This window comes from Eretmochelys imbricata, chromosome 3 (assembly GCF_965152235.1).
Source record: "Eretmochelys imbricata isolate rEreImb1 chromosome 3, rEreImb1.hap1, whole genome shotgun sequence".
Classification (NCBI taxonomy): domain Eukaryota; kingdom Metazoa; phylum Chordata; order Testudines; family Cheloniidae; genus Eretmochelys; species Eretmochelys imbricata.
Genome location: NC_135574.1, coordinates 188,890,867 through 188,908,567, shown reverse-complemented (window position 1 = coordinate 188,908,567; position 17,701 = coordinate 188,890,867).

The window sequence follows — 17,701 nt, the reverse complement described above, 5'->3', positions numbered from 1 at the left end:
TTAAGATCAGCTTAGAAAGTGTTTTGCTTATATTTCATTTGACCAAATCTGACTTGTACTTTGACTTATTCTATCTATGTAGTTAATAAACTTGTTTGTTTATTCTACCTAAAGCACTGTGTTTGGTTTGAAGTGTGTCAGAGACTCCCCTTGGGATAACAAGCCTATTACATATCAATTTCTTTATTAAATTGACAACTCATATACGCTTGCAGCATCCAGCGGGTATAACTGGACACTGCAAGACGGAGGTTCCCAGGATTGTGTCTGGGACCAAAGATATTGGCTGGTGTCATTTGGTTGCACAGTAGAAGCAGCTTACATGCCAGAGGCTGTGAGTGAACAGCCCAGGACTGGGGGTTCTCACAGCAGAGCACGGTAAGGCTGGCTCCCAGAGTCAAGGATTGGCGTGACCTAGAAGATCACTGGTCCAGACAACACCAGGGGAATGTCACAGGTACATATTAGGTATTATTACACACATCATGTGTACCCAATATGATCGGGAACACCAGAGACTTTGGTACATTAAACATCCCTTATCATAATCAAGAAAAAAATCATTGTTAAATTACTGAAAATTGAACGATTCCTGCAAGTGGTATACTAACAAAGGTAAAATGATGAGATAGTCCAAAAGCTAATGCTGCTGAAGTGAACACTAGTAGACAGTAATTCTGTTTCCACACAAAGATTATTTTGTTATCTTGCTTTTTTTTTTTTACAGGAGCTATTTTTCATGCATAGTACTAGTGTAAATTATGTACAGCAGACTTATTCATTTAATAGGTTCAGGTCAGAGAGTTATTGTATTTCAGCAGTTGGTGCTCAGGGATTTTGTAATTTACAAAGTTTATTAATTGAGCAAGCATTTGTTTAAAATGCCACTTTTCCCTTCACCAGGCATTTTCAGTAGAACAGTAGTGTCTTGTCAAAATAGTGAAATTCCAAATGAATTCCCTTATTATGATTCAGTTGTGAAAGTCCATGAAACTAGACCAAAAATATAAAAAAAATACACACAAGAAAATTAATGCATAAGGAAGCAAAATATTTGGGTGGGGGGAGAACATGCGTGCGAAACTGAAAAAGGCAGAGAGGACTAGGAGACCATATTGAACCATGAGGTTCAATAAGGATAAGTGCAGGGTCCTGCACTTAGGACGGAAGAACCCAATGCACAGCTACAGACTAGGGACCGAATGGCTAGGCAGCAGTTCTACAGAAAAGGACCTAGGAGTGACAGTGGACAAGAAGCTGGATATGAGTCAGCAGTGTGCCCTTGTTGCCAAGAAGGCCAATGGCATTTTGGGATGTATAAGTAGGGGCATTGCCAGCAGATCGAGGGACGTGATCGTCCCCCTCTATTCGACATTGGTGAGGCCTCATCTGGAGTACTATGTCCAGTTTTGGGCCCCACACTAGAAGGAGGATGTGGATAAATTGGAGAGAGTCCAGCGAAGGGCAACAAAAATGATGAGGGGTCTGGAACACATGACTTATGAGGAGAGGCTGAGGGAACTGGGATTGTTTAGTCTGCAGAAGAGAAGAATGAGGGGGGATTTGGTAGCTGCTTTCAACTACCTGAGAGGTGGTTCCAGAGAGGATGGTTCTAGACTATTCTCAGTTGTAGAAGAGGACAGGACAAGGAGTAATGGTCTCAAGTTGCAGTGGGGGAGGTTTACGTTGGATATTAGGAAAAACTTTTTCACTAGGAGGGTGGTGAAACACTGGAATGCGTTACCTAGGGAGGTGGTAGAATCTCCTTCCTCAGAAGTTTTTAAGGTCAGGCTTGACAAAGCCTGGCTGGGATGATTTAATTGGGGATTGGTCCTGCTTTGAGCAGGGGTTTGGACTAGATGACCTCCTGAGGTCCCTTCCAACCCTGATATTCTATGATTCTATGATTCATATATTACCATTCATTGTTTAGTGCAACAGGGTGCCACAACTAGAGAAGTAGGTAAATGCCAGCCTTTTAAGAGGGCAAGGCGCAGTGGGCAGTCATGTTGAAATCTGCCTGCTTAATCACTTGGAGCTAGATTCTACCTAGCCCTTACACAGCCACTCAGAATGCAGGGAGAATGTTAGCCACTTCCATCAAATTGCTCAGCCCCTTACACTCAGGGAGTGCAGAGGTAGATACTGAGATGTCTTCTAAGGAAATATAGCACCCTAAAAGGCTCTGGGAAGGGAAAGGTTATGCAGAATAAAGGCTCTGCCCCTACATGTTGGTTAGCACAGCTGCTTGGCTGTGAGGGATTGGGATGAACATGCTGCACTCCCACTAGTTCCCCAAACACAATACCTCCAGTACACCTCCTGTGACAGAACATGCTCAGTGCAGGACTGTGCCTTCAAGGCAGGGTCTAACACAGTGGTGAGCAACTTGCGACCTACGGGCCGCATGCGGCCCATCAGGGTAATCCACTGGCAGGCTGCGAGACAGTTTGTTTACATTAACTGTCCACAGGCACGGCCACCCGCGGCTCCCAGTGGCTGCAGTTCACTGTTCCTGGCCAATGGGAGCTGTGGGAAATGGTGGCCAGCATATCCCTGCAGCCCGCGCCACTTCCTGCAGCTCCTATTGGCCGGGAATGGTGAACTGCGGCCACTGGGAGCTGCGGGCGGCCATGCCTGTGGATGGTCAATGTAAACAAACTGTCTCACAGCCTGCCAGCAGATCACCCTGTGGGCCACAGGTTGCCCACCACTGGTCTAACACCTCTACAGCAGCTTTGTAGAGAAACATGAAACAAAATGTGTGTGCTTTTTATTACATTCCCATAGGACCATTTCTAATATCCTATTCCTCATCACCTGCAGAAGCAAGGACCTGTGTTGTATCTCATATGTAAGCACTATCTACCAGATCCTGGTTTGGGGTAAATCAGAGTAATACCAATGACTTCCACAGAGCTATACTGATTTATAGGATCTGGCTCTCTGGTTTGATGCATCAAAGAAATCAAACATGCACCTAGAAATCAATGAGACATTATTGCCCAGATCACAACTGTGCTTGGGCAAAAAATGGTTACTCACCTTCTCGTAACTGTTGTTCTTTGAGATATGTTGTTTATGTCCATTTCAATCAGGTGTGTGAGCGCGCATGTGCACAGTTGCTGGAAGATTTTTCCCATGGCAGCCTCTGTCAAGTCGGCCGGGGGGCCCCCTGGAGTCGCGCCTTCATGGCGCTCAATATAGAGCCCTGCTGACCCGCAACCCCCTCAGACCCTTCTTGCTGGCTACTCTGACAGAGGGGTAGGAGGAAGGGTATTGGAATGGACATGAACACATTTCAAAGAACAGTTACGAGAAGGTGAATAACTATTTTTTCTTCTTCAAGTGCTTGTTTATGTCAATTCCAATGAGGTGACTCCCAAGCCCGAGTTCAGGAGGTGGGGTCAGAGTCGTCCACTAATTGGAGCACCGCTCTTCTGAAGGTCTCATCATTTCTGGCCTGCTGGGTGACTGTATAGTGCGCGGTGAAAGTGTGCATGGAGGATCACGTCACTGCTCTGCAGATTTCCTGGGTGGAAACCTGCACCAGGAATGCCATTGAAGAGGCCTGGGCCCTCATGGAGTGCACAGTGAGCGGAGGGGCAGGCATCCCTGCCAGGTTGCAGCACTCACAGATGTAGGATGTGATCCATGATGAGACAGGTTGTGATGACACAGGCTGACCTTTCATTGTGTCGGCCACTGCCACAAATAACTGGACAGACTTTTGGAACGGCTTCATTCTCTCAATGTAGAAGGCTAGCGCTCTGCAGACATCCAATGAGTGAAGCTTTTGCTCCCTGCTGCTCGAGTGCGACTTAGGATAGAATACTGAGAGGAAGATGTCCTGGTTGATGTGAAACTGGGAGGCAACTTCCGGGAGGAAAGCTGGGTGGGGTCTGAACTGAACCTTGTCCTTATAGAACACTGTGTAAGGGGGCTCTGATGTCAGTGCCTTGAGCTCAGACACCCTCCTGGCTGAGCTTATCGCTACCAGAAACACCACCTTGTATGAGAGATAGAGCAGGGAGTACATTGCCAAAGGTTCAAAGGGCAGTCCCATGAGTCTGGAAAGGACCAGATTGTGGTCCCAGGCTGGGACAGCTGGACATGAGGGTATAGTCTGTTGAGACCTTTAAGAAAACAGCTGACCATAGGCTGGCAAAGACGGAGTGGCCCTCTGCACCTGGATGAAAGGCAGAGATGGTGGTCAAGTGAATCCTTATTGATGACATGGATTACCCCTGCTGCTTGAGATGGAGTAGATAGTCTAATATAAGTGGCACAGAGGTGAGCGTCAGTGACGAATGATGCTGCACCAACCAGATTGAAAATCTCTTTCACTTAGCAAGGTAGGTGGCTCTTGTGGGGGGTTTCCTACTGCCAAGGAGGACTTGTCTAACCTGATCCAAGCAAGAAAGCTCCATTGGGTTCAGCCATGGAGCTTCCATGCCTGAGGTGCAGCGACTCGAGGTTTGGGTGTTGGAGACAGCTGTGATCCTGAGTTAGTAAGTCCGGGAAGAGCATCAAGGTGACTGGAGCATCCACGGACATTTCCAGGAGTGATGTGTACCAGTGTTGGCAGGGCCATGCTAGAGCTATCAATATCACCAAAGTTTGTTCCCGCTATATCATGAGGAGTCCCTTGTGAACAAGAGGGATAGGCAGAAATGTGCATAGAAGACGGCCTCCTCGTGGGAGGAGGAATGCGTCTGCGATGCGGCCCTTGATGAGCCAGTCGTTCAGGTACAGGAACACATGTACCTGCCATCTGCACAGGAACACAGCCACGACTGCCATGCACATGGTAAAAACATGAGGCACCGCTGACAGGCCAAACAGGAGAACTGTGAACTGGTAGTGGGTGTTGTTTACCACAAACCTGAGGTATTTTCTGTGGGACAGAGTTATTGCTATGTGAAAGTACGTGTCCTTCAAGTCGAGGGCAGCATACCAGTCTCCTGGATCCAATGAAGGGATGATGGAGGCCAAAAAGACAATGCAGAACTTGAGTTTCTTTATGAATTTGTCGAGTTCTCGCAGGTCTAGTGATCACTTTAGATAAGCTATTACCAGCCGGAGAGTGGGGTGGGAGGAGGTATTTTTTCATGCTTTGTGTGTATATAAAAAGATCTTCTACACTTTCCACAGTATGCATCCGATGAAGTGAGCTGTAGCTCACGAAAGCTTATGCTCAAATAAATTGGTTAGTCTCTAAGGTGCCTCAAGTACTCCTTTTCTTTTAGGTCTAGTATGGGCCTGAGCCCACCCTTGGCTTTCGGTATTAGGAAATACCAAGAATAGAACCCCCTGCCCTTCTGCTCCTGAGGAACCTCTTCCACTGTCCCGAGCAAAAGGAGTGAGTGCACCTCCTGTATAAGGAGTTGCTCATGAGAAGGGTCCCTGAAGAGGGATGCTGAAGGAGGGTGGAAGGGAGGGAAGGCACAGAATTGGATGGAGTATCCCCTTTCTACCATGCGGAACACCCAGCAGTCCGAAGTGATACGGGACCATGCACTGTAGAAAGGGAACAGTCGGGAGGAAAAGGTAAGGTGAGGTAGATCCAGTTTTTGATCTGGTGAGCCGCCCTCGACCACACCTTCAAAAGGCCAGTTTGGGGCCGTAAGGTGGTTTGGGTTGGCTAGAGCCCTGGCCTGAGACTAGGTGCGGCCTTTTTCTGCGGTTTCTATTCCTTCTCCAGGGGTTGGTCTGTCAGTTCTGTTGGTAGAATTGTGGAGGAGGTTGAGGCCTGAAAGGCTTCCGCTGCATGGCAGGGGAAGGTGTAGGCCCAAGGAATTGAGGGCAGCTCTAGAGTCTTTTAGGCTGTGTAGCCTTTTATCTGTCTTCTCTGAAAACAGAGTCACACCCAAAAAGGGGCAGTCCGTATGGTCTGCTGGATCATGTACGGGAGATCAGAGACCTGGAGCCATGGCCCTTCTCTTAGCCACCCCTGTAGCCATGCCTCTCGTGGCTGCATCAGCACTGAATCAACACTGTCCAGCGCAGCCTGGAGGGAAGCTCGGGAGATTAGCTTGCCCTCCTCAACCAAGGCTGGTTAGCAGCGTCCACAACAAGGGAATCAGGTTGTGGGTGGGAATAGAGATTTTCAGAACCCTTAGAGGGCACAAAATATCGCCATTCATTGCGTTTGGCAGTGGCTAGCAATGAGGCTGGGGTCTGCCACAGGGTTTTGTTGGTGTCCACATAGTTTTTATGAGCAGTAGGGCAATATGGGTAGGTCCAGAGGGGCCGAGGATATCCACCATGGTATTGGCAAAAAGAAAAGGAGTACTTGTGGCACCTTAGAGACTAACCAATTTATTTGAGCATTTGTAGCTCACGAAAGCTCATGCTCAAATAAATTGGTTAGTCTCTAAGGTGCCACAAGTCCTCCTTTTCTTTTTGCGAATACAGACTAACACGGCTGCTACTCTGAAACCCACCATGGTATTGGAGTCTTCTACTATCGCCTCTGCCTGGATGCCCAGACCCTGGACCACCCAGTGCAGCAACTGCTGCAACACCTGATTGTCCTTGAGCACCGGAGCTAGGGTGGTACGAGCCAGTGCTTCATCCGGCAACAAGGAGGAGGAAGCCCCAAATAACGGCAGCTGGTCCCTGCCATTGGCATCTAAGGGACTCCGTGACTCTCAGGGGTCCCATGCAGGAGCAGACACAGATGGTGCCATGCTCGGTGCCGGGGCTGTCGGCACTGAACTCGGTGCCAATGTCAGTATTGGTGGTGCCGTTGGTGGTGCTGTAGGTGCCGAAGCCGCCATCGGTGCTGCTGCCAGTGCCGGGGTTGCTGTCAGTGGTGCTGAAGCTGCTGTCTAAGCTGGTGCCAATGTTGGTGCCGAAGCCACAGCTGGTGCCGAAGCTGGTCCAAAAGCCGGTGCCGGCGATGGTGCCGCAGCTGATGGTGTCGGCGTCAGTGGTTCAGTGGCTGGTCACTCAGCCAGTGAGATAAAGGTGGTCGAAGCCACTGAAGTCGCCGCTGAGCAGGACCCTTGGCTACTTCCCTGGCTCTGGTGAAAAGCCCATGGAGTCCAGAAGGGCCACTGGGAGGGGTTCTGCCACAGCAGTGACCACGGCGCCAGGTAAGCCCATCTGTCCCACCACGACCTGGACCTCCTGTTCCTGCTGTTATCGGAGCAGTAGGAGCCTGACTCCGACACCGAGGTCTCCGAAAAGACAACGGAGGAGCCATGCTTCGGGGCACTGAGTGTTGGGAGCTTGGGGGTTGACTGGGTTCTCTCTCCGGAGGTGTCGGAGCCAAAGGTGCCATGGAGAAGGAGAGCGCCAGGACATCATCGCCAGCTTCCCTCTTGATTGCACCTGGGGTCGTGATGGTGCAGGTGGGGCCAGAGCGACCTCTGTGCTAGGGGGTGAGAACGGCGCCGTGAGATACAGCAAGTCTTGAGCCACTTAGAAAGCCCCCGGTGTCGAGGGGACCGGCAGTTGCTGGCCAGTAGGGTCCAGTGATCACGGTGGGCCCAGACTCAACTGCCTCGCCTGGACAGGAGTCAACACGGCCCTGCCCGGGGCCCTGGCGTTGTGGCCCAACTGGGGTCTCATAACCGTTGGCTCCTTAGACTTAGCCGGGCTCTATATTGAGTGCCATGAAGGTGTGACTCCTGGGGGCACCCTGGCCGACCCAACAGAGGCTGCAATGGGAAAAATCTTCCAGCTACCATGCATGTGTGTGCGCACACGCCTGATTGGAATGGACATGAACAAGCACTTGAAGAAGAACTTTGCATTACCCCCATGGTGCAAAGTTACCATGGGAGAGCTGACTCACTGCTGTCATATCCCCCAGTGGCTAGACATGGTGTAGCAACTTTTTCTTATCTAGCACACCCTGCTGGCAATTAATCCAATCCTGTGGTGGTGTCTCTTCTCACCACTCAGCTCTCTGGCCACGTCACAATTTAATCCCACCCTTTCTGAGCCAACAAAAGTACAACTAAATGTGCAAAAACATTCCAACACAAAAGATCCTTCTGGCCCCTCCTGGGCTATTCCTTAGCCCATCCATAAGGCTCAGTCTTCAACCCCACCCTGGGATCAATAGCCCTTCTGTAAGGTGTATACCCCTTCCTCAAGGCTGGTAGGGAAAACCAGCCCCACCCTCTGCTCTGGATTCCAGCCCATAACCATCTGCAGCAACATTACCCTCCACCCCCAAAGCCTAATGTAATCTCTGAGTGTAGGGTGTTTAGCCTAACAGCTTAGCCTGTAGCTGCCATAAGGAACATGGCCAGGACATCCCCACATTGCTATGATCCCAAACTGCAGGAATAGTCCCTTAGGAGAAGTCATAGTTCCAGGCTGCTCTAAAATGCACTGAGTGCTACAGACTAGGGGCAGTTCAGCCTAGAATCATGGAGTGCAAAATTGGCTTATAATCCCTCCCTCCTCTTTCTTGGGTTCCACTCAGGAGTTGGGCCAGTAATTGTTACACTGTGAAAGTAAGAAGAAATGAAATGGGCTTGGGGGGAAACAAAGAGGAACGTGATTTCCACACTGTAGGATATATTACAGCAAAAGCACGCTTGCCTACCAGCTGCAGATGTAAGGATGGGGATGCATATAATTGTCAGCACAAAGGCTCAAGAAACAAGTTTTGATTGTAGCTAGGTGTAACACTGTTAACACTGTTAAGACTTCTACAATCCAGCAGCACCATTATAAACAGCCAACATAAAGAATGCAAGATGGGCATAACATGACCTCAGTAACTCAAACAGTGAGCAATCCTGTGGCTCTTTTCAGAACAAGCTGCTGGAGATCAAGTAACCCTACAGAACGCTTTCTGAAGAGGGAATTGGAATAACTGAGCCTTATATTCACAAGCATATGTGTCACTGTTGCAGATCACCAATTAACTCATAAAGTCCCACCAATTAAAGAAAGATACAAGATTCACTAAAGGAGCAAAAAGGGGCTGCTTTCTTCATGGAATGAAACAGTTGCCTGGTAGTTGAAAAGCTGCCATTGTTGACATACCAGTCCTTGTCTCTGGCTTTTTTTCATTGTCCGAGACATGCAGGAAAAAAGACAAGATGCAAGTGATATTGTTTAATTAGGCTGAAACTTTACTAACTTAACTCATCTGGGAACTATCCAGCAAGTGCAAGTCACTATCCTTGTACAGTGCAAGTCACTTAATCTGTGCCACCTGGTGGAGGGCTGCCATCAATATCCCACCCATCCACAGCTGGTCTCAACCTATTGCCCTCCCTTTGTATGAGAGTTAAGGGGCTAAGAGTTGTCTTCTCCCTATTCCAGACATTAGTAGTCCCAAACCCATTCATCTGCTTCCTTTTATGAAAAGTAAATGCCTTTTCATAAATCCACTTCCAATTCTAGTGTATTTGGGAACTATACTTCTATGGAATGAGAAAGTGCACAGGATACCTGACACAAAGCAATTCAGTTGGCTACATTTCCCCTCCCTCCCAGCACGGTAAGGGGCCCCTAGGGGAACTAGGAGGGCTGGCTGGGCTCTCCCCTAACCACAGCGTCACAAGCGAGTGAGTTCAGATCTTAAGCTGTAGGTGAACAGTGCTTGGTAGGGGGAGGAGGGGATGCAAAGGTGGCTTTTAATCACCTTTGCACTCAGTTTAACTTGTGTGGTAAATGGCCAATAGTGGAACATCTGTGTCTTGTTGCATGTCACAACATAGGGAACAAACAATATAGTTGCCCCTTTGGCCTGGCGAGAATTCAGGGCCTTGCAGGGTTGTTTCTGGTAGGCTGAGAAATCTGAAATATGAGTCATGTATGTTCTTTATGTAATCTACTTTATTTGCCCCCCGCCACCCCCCAAAGTACATTAAGTTCATATCCCTTGCCACTGTAGAAACCAACAGAAACCCCCAGTCTGCTTCTTCAATAAGCTCTGTACCCCAAGTACTTGATCCCCCCTCTTCTTCTCAGAGTCATGCTCACACCTTCTTCTTTGGCTTTCTGCCCCCAGCATACACAGACTGTGAATAATGTCCTAGCCCTTTCATTTGTCAGCAGGGAGTCCTGCTAATAGCTCTGGCCTAATACCCCATTGCCTTGGGTAGTCACCCCCATTGTCTTTAGCTGTTTCTCCTAAGGCACTTGATTGCTCCTTCTCTGGAGCCTGAAAGAGTGTGCCTACCACCTCCAATTGGTTTTAATGACATCTGTGATTGTCTTTGGATCCAGGATTTACTTGTTTGGTTTAAACAATAAAACCTGACTTTAAGGATATTTTCTCACTTTTTTGATACAGTGACACCAGCTCTGTCCTCTGTTGGGCAGATGAGGAAGGGCCGAGGGGTCCCTGCCCAGGTTACTTAGGTACTTGGGGGTTGGGGATAGGATCTCAGTGCAAGCTTTGTGTAGACCAGAGTTGGGCAAACTATGGCCCGCGGGCCACATCCAGCCCATGGGATCCTCCTGTCCCCTGAACTCCTGACCCGGGAGGCTCACCCCCTCCCCCTCCGGCGCAGTGCTCTGGGCGGGGGGGCAGCGAGCTCCTGGGGCAGTGCAGTGCAGAGCCCGGCCTGACCCGGTGCTCTGTGCTGCGCGGCGGTGCGGCTGTAGGGCCGCCAGCCACCGGTGCTCCAGGCAGCGCGGTCAGGGGGCAGGGAGAAGCGGGGGTTGGATAGAGGGCAGGGGAGTTAGAGGGAGTGGTCAGGGGCCGGGGGTGTGGACAGGGGTCGGGGCAGTCAGAGGGTGGGAAACGGGGGTTGAATGGGGGCAGGGGTCCCAGGATGGCAGTCAGAAAGGAGAGAGGGGATTGGATGGGGTGGCGGGGGGCAGTCAGGGGACAGGGAGAAGGGGTGGTTGGAGAGGGCAGGGGTCCCGGGGGGCAGCAGTCAGGAAGGAGAGGAGGGGTTGGATGGGGCAGTGGGGGGCAGTCAGGGGTGGAAGGTCCGGGGGCAGTCAGGGGACAGGGACCGGGGGGGTTAGATGGGGTAGGCATCCCGGGGGGAGGGGACTTTCAGATGGCGAGAAGCAACGGGGGTCAAATAGGGGTCGGGGGCCAGGCCACGCCTGGCTGTTTGGGGAGGAACAGCCTTTCTTAACTGGCCCTCCATACAATTTTGGAAACCCAGCGTGGCCCTCAGGCCAAAAAGTTTGCCCGCCCCTGGTATAGACCTCTATGGGGGGGGGAAACTTGGGGAGGGAAAAGTAGTTTTGTACCCAGTCTGCTCCCAATTCAAATAATGGAGTCCTACCACTGACTCTTCAGGTAATACTGACCCCTGTCCTTTACCGAGTGAACAAAGCCCCTTGCTGCCAGTACAATTAAGAAGGCTCCCAGTACTTCAGTAAAAGTAATGCATCCCGTAAACACGAGCGCAAGTGAGGTCGCTGCCCCCAAATCATTTTAATGCTCCTCTCCCACACTCACCCTGCAATTAGTGCAGGTTTTCCATACATATTATTGCCACTGTGTCCTGGTCCCAGAAGGCTCCCGTGTGTTCCTTCTTAACTGGCAGCTCTGGGCCTGTCCAAGGGACAGAGCTGGCCACGAGCACTGTCAGTGTTTGGATAGGGCAGGAAGAAACAAGTAGCCCTTACCATGTTCAGAAGAGTGTAGAGTGTAAGAGAGAGGAGGGAGTAGAAACAGCTAGGCAGCTCAGAGCCAGCTCTACTCCTTCCTCTTGTGAACCCAGCCTGTGTCCTCCTTCACCCCCATCCAAAAATTTCCAGTAGACTTCTGGGAAGCTCTCCATTCCCTCACAGACTTCTCTTCTTCTTGGAGGGGAGAAATAGACATGGGGGTAAGGGGCCAATAGCTGCCTGAATTGAGTCTTCTCCTTCCTTCACTACTGCCAGCTGTTCCCCGCCCCAGGTAGGAGCTCAGAATGGGGTGCAGCAAGACATGGAAGTTGAAGAAGTTCTAATGCAGTTCACGCCACTGAATACTGTCATACACTTGAGAGTTCTGATCAGTGATATACCGTAGAATAGCCTAAAAGGGGCTCTTCCTGTAGTTGCAAATCACCAGGGTATAGGGATGCCCCAGCCATGCCTCTTTCTCCACACTGCCTGCTCTGCTATGGTGGCTATACGCCACCCTACTTTGGTGGAATCCTTCAAAAGCTGCCTAAATCTGATTATAGGGCACCTTTGTGCCATCAGAGCAGTAGAAAAATACCCTAATGCAGGGCAGGCTCTTGGCCAAAGTGTTTGTCTGGTGATTTATCTCATCAAGCAGTTGCATACCTCTGTAACACATCTTAATTTTTTTATTTTACTCAAGTTATAAACTATTCTTTCTGTACCCACCATAGCTTGTGGCTATTTATCTGTTTGGATCTGTCACTTAAAGCTGGTATTCCTTGGTGTATTCGAGGACTGTAACATATGCTGTACTAAAATAACTTTGTCTTACCAGATAGCTGGAACAAATCATTCCTCTTTGAGGATTTATAGATTACAAGTCTCAGCTGTCTACTTTTTAATTTGGTCCAAAGGAGGTTGCCACTTCAGCAACTGTTGCAGCAAACTCCTTGCTTTGTCTACACCCCAAAAAGCAGATTGTGGCCCCACACGTCAGATTATCAGTTTTGTTGGTTATAGTGATCTAGCCTCCAGTTAAACCTTCCCCCTCCCCCGTTTGGGCTATCTGGGTTTTTGTTGTTATTTTTTGGGGCTTTTTTTGGTATAACGTTTAGTTTTGCTTCCTATATTTCTATGTTTTCTTCCTGCCACAAAACTCTTTTCTTTGTCTCCGGGATCAGTGACTTAACATATTAATGCAATTGTCTGCGTGAAGGCACAGTTTTATCTATCCTCTAGCATCCAATATGCTTTCTGTCTGTTGTGTTTAAGAATACGGTACAAATGATTTTATTAGTCTATTGCAAATGCTCAAATCTACAGTTCTATTTAAAATTAATTTTCTCTTTTGTCTGTAGTTGCATCTTGGAACACTTTCCTTATGCACTATAAACTGTTAATAGCAAAATTTAGTGTGACTTTATGACTGTCGTGTCATTTTTTTCTTAGCTTGATCAGCTCTTTCAAATGGCATCATTATGATCAAAGTTGTTTACAGTAATAAAGCAAGAATAGTTTCAATAAAATAGTAGGTGCTTTTACACTTAAAGAGTATCTGGCATTTTCGAATGCAGTAGCTACTCATTCGGTGGGTGCGGAATCATAAGTAAGTCCACAACATAATGGAGTTAATGCATGTAATCACAAGATTGCCCCCCACAGGATCTAAAGGCATGGAAAAAGACAACAGAAAATACATTATTAAAATGAAGAAAGAGAGAAATTGTACATATTCATGATATAAGGAAAAATAACTGGTAACTGAAGCTTTGAGTTTTAGAAAAACTGAATTATTCTAATGCAACATCATTCTTCACTGGTAAACGTCTACAGAGTATCAATTTGTAAGAACATAGTGACACTTTAAGGTACATTTATAAACATTTTACTAATGATACATGATTAATAGCAATTATTTAAAATATAAATTATTGCAGAGGCACTCTAACATGGTAGGAACACATGGATGGTTTTTTCAAAATACAGTTAAAAATGATGTTCTAGCTACCAGTTACAAAGCATTAATAAACTGGAGCATATAATATTATTTAGATACCATCACACCCCACCAAATTTTATAGCAATAATATAAAATAATAAGAGATAGTATAGCAATAAGAAAAAAAGTAATGGTGGGGCTTTACGCCAACTTTAAACAGGTGAAAGGAGGTGCATAAAAGTGGTGAAACAGGCCCTTTCAGTTTAATGGGAATGCTCAGACCTTGCAGGATCAGGATCTTAATATGAATAGAGTGGTTACTGGCAAAGTGTTGGATGAAATTCAGGTTGCTGGGATTGTAATGAATAAGATGATCAAGGACGTAACCAGAATCCATTTAACATAGTTGAGAAAAAAAGATCGATGATCCTTTGATTAAGACTCTGAGCTGAGACTCAGAGATCTGGGTTCAACCGTTGGCTCTGCCACAGATTTACCCGTGACCTTGGGCAAATCTCTTACACCGTGATTCAGGAAAGTGCTTGAATTCATCCCTGTTTAGGTTGCATTGACTTTAGTGACACTTAAGGACATGCTAACATGCTGTCCTGGATAGAGGTTTTCCTAAATCAGGGTCTTATTCTCTTCCTGTCTGTTAAAAGGGGATAATAACACTTCCTTTCTCTGTTCATCTTTTCAGATTGTAAACTTTTCAGAGCAGGGATTGTTTCTTACTACAGGTATGTGCAGTCCCAAGTACTGTGGAACTGTGCTCTCTCGGGGCATTACAATAACACAAAAAGTAAATAGTAAGAATAATAGAAAAACTCATGTCTGGAACTTCCTTGGCTGTCACAGGTGAAAAGTGCCAACCAGCTACATTTGAACAAGGGTTAATCAAGTGAAAACTCTCTTACTTTGCTCATTACCTTGGTAATAATTTATTAGCAAACACTTCACCTGGGACAGGTACAGGTAAATCCTAGACTGAATTTTGCTTACCTATAGGATATACAATAAAATCTACTAATTCCCCTGTATCAGTTTGAAAGCTGTAGTTTAAGACTGCAGGTGTCTGACAGAAAACTGAAGTCTTGATTGATTTATCTGACACTGTTTTAACAGAAAGTTTCATAAAATAAGTCAAAAACAGTTTGACATCTTGCAAGACAACCTTAGATTAAGAAATGTCAGGTTTGTGGAGCACAGAAAGAAGAGACCATGATATATATTTTCAATGAATAGCAAAAGTGTGTGTGGGGGAGGGGAGGGGGATGCCTATAAACTTCCCCATCAATGTGTTGTAGCACATTGTATCCTTGGAAAAGCCAATCAAGTAACACATTATAGGGTACTTGTCCGATGTTGCAATTCTTAGAATGAGGAGAAAAAAACTGAAACTGGCACATAAATCTGAGTCAAGTTGTTAGGGTTGAAGTATTTTCTTTTATCTGGGTTACCCTGCTGTTCTTATGTGATATTGAAAGGTGTTTATAACTGTTAAAAACTGGGAATGAAAAATATAAACCAAGATAATGGGGTGCCACATTCACCTAGGATGAAAACTCATTGTGGAGTTTTGTCTCTCTCTTGCACATGCTGGATAAGAAGGCAAACTGTTCCTGGAAAATAAAAGACATGAATTTGGAGGACATCGAAACATACAGTATGAGACTCCTACCTTTTTAATACAAAGCATATCTTTCCTAAAAGTTAGTTTCATGATTCCTTTTTGTAAATTTAATTATTGCATTTTATTACATTACATTAAACAAACATTTGGCCTGATTCTCCTCCCACGCCGGTCTTACTTAAGTGTAACTTCACTCTAACTTTAAGGCAGTGTTAAGTCTTGTAGTTTAGGGCAAGCCTGACATAAGTAATTAACACATGGAGAGAGACCTCATTTCTTGAAGGATAGAATTAGGGAGGTAAACAGATTATTAGGCTGACGTAAATGCCTCAGTAGCCTAAAAAGACAATGTCTGAGCCAGCTAACATAAGAGGACCTGGGGACACCACTTATTAACAATGAAGAAGATAAGTTAGGAATGTAAAGAGGGGGTTGAGCATGGACAGAGCATCCGGCACAGGGACTGGTTCCTGCAGCATGACCAATTCAATCCAAAAATGTGTGATGTAATGTACAGTAAATGCAATGAGATGTGTAAATATCTATATGAAAGGAGAGGGTTTCTGTGTAACTGTGGATGTATGGTATGCCCTATACTCACCCCCTATGCTTGAGTCTGATCAACTCAGCGTAGCTTTGCTGTATGCCAAATGAGGCATCTGGAGTCAAACTGAGTTTTTTTGGTATCCCAGAGAACTCGATGACGTGTTCTTCCAGAACTGGATAAGATATTTTGGATAAGTTGAGTGGAAAAGGTCTTGGAAACAAGTCAGTCCCTCAGGCTACATAATACATAATTAATATATATAAAATAAAATTGATAACACCCTTTACTACCTAATATCCCAACTCTGCAAAGGGAATTAAGTGGATGGAGGAACTGGACATTCAAGCTAAGTCCTGCCAAAGTCAATGAGCCTATACATCAGTGCAGAGATCTGCCCACACAGTTTTCTCTGCAGAAAAATTCTCCAGGTGTCCTCTCTCCACCAGTGTGAGAAATGTCAGCTCCCTGCCATGTTGCCATTGTGTGGCAGCCAACACCTATATGCCTTGTTCACTTGCAATAGGGATCTTACACTCGGCAGGATGAGCTGAGACTAGTGCTGGGAATTTTTTGACAATATTTTTTTGTTAGAAAATGCCAGTTTGATTAAACTGTGGGTCCCCCCCCCCCCGAAAAAGGATTGTTTTTGATGAAACTTTCACGAGGAAGTTTTCTCAGGTCCAGGGTAGAATTTCTGGTCAGAGAGACTTTGACTTTTAAAACAGTTTTAATAAAATTAGTACAGAAACACAGTAAAAATAATAGCATAAATTAAAAATTCAAAAATAAATTTCCTATCCTGAACAGTACAAAGTGTATTATATCTAAATTCCAAATGAAGGCAGAGGAGTCCACAAGCCAATAAGAAGTAAAAGAGATAACCCTAATTGCATTTTTCTAGACATTTCCTGATCTACTTACATATCTGGGGTGTAAATGAGTAGTTCTAGGTATGATCTGATTGTTTTCCATACCTGGCTGAAAGCTCTTACAGCATAGTCCCAGCCCTGTCTCTGCTCTGTCCCCTCTCTCCGGAGAACAACAACCAGACAGGCAAAGGGGAGCCTTGTTTCAATTTTAAAAAGTTCTAGTCTTCCCATTGGCTCTTTTGGCCAGGTGCCCACTCACTTCCTTTTACCTATGCATGCAGTCAGACTTTTTAAACCCTTTACAGGCAAAGCAAATAGAGAACAGTTACCAAGAGGGATTTTGTAGCTAACTGGCTGGCTGGGTGTCCATAAAAGGAAGCTATCCCCCCGCCTCCGCTTCATTTATCACATGCCCCCCAAATCACAGATGTTGCTGGCCAGCCTGGTTCAGGTTGGGTCCACACTGGCTGGGATTTCTTCCTGGAGGTTTAGGAAAATAGAGTTAATAAGATACGTGCACCTTTAATTTTACTAGTAATTACATGAAGAACTAAACCGTATTTTTCAAGGACGACAAAGACTTAGAATACAGGGACATTTTTACCTGGCTGATTCTGTGAAACCTTCCCGGGACAGTGCATCAGCCACTTTGTTAGAGGCTCCTGAAAGGCGTTGTATTTTAAAATCAAAGTCTTGAAGAGCTAAACTCCACTGAAGAAGATTTTTGTTATTTTCTTTGACTGTGTGAAGCCACTTTAGTGCAGCATGGTCAGTCTGCAGGTGGAAACATCATCCCCAAATGTATGGGCATAGCTTCTCCAGAGCATACGCAATGGCATAACATTCTTAAAAAAAAAAGTGAACATCGGCACCCCCAGTACTAAATAATTTACAGCATCTTCTTTTAAAAATGTCCATCTTTGCTTGATCCAAAATAAAGTTTTGTAAGACCTATTTGTCAACATATATTTACTAGGAAAAACAAATACACCATTACCAAGGAGCAAGTCGAATAGGAGGTGTTCCATTACCCCCACAGTCAAAACACTTTCCAAACCACATGGATTTTAGCTAGTAGCATAAGGAATCTGCTTTCACCCACCCCCACAATCTGTCATTTGGCCAGGTAGCATACTGGACTTTGGGACCACACTCTGGTT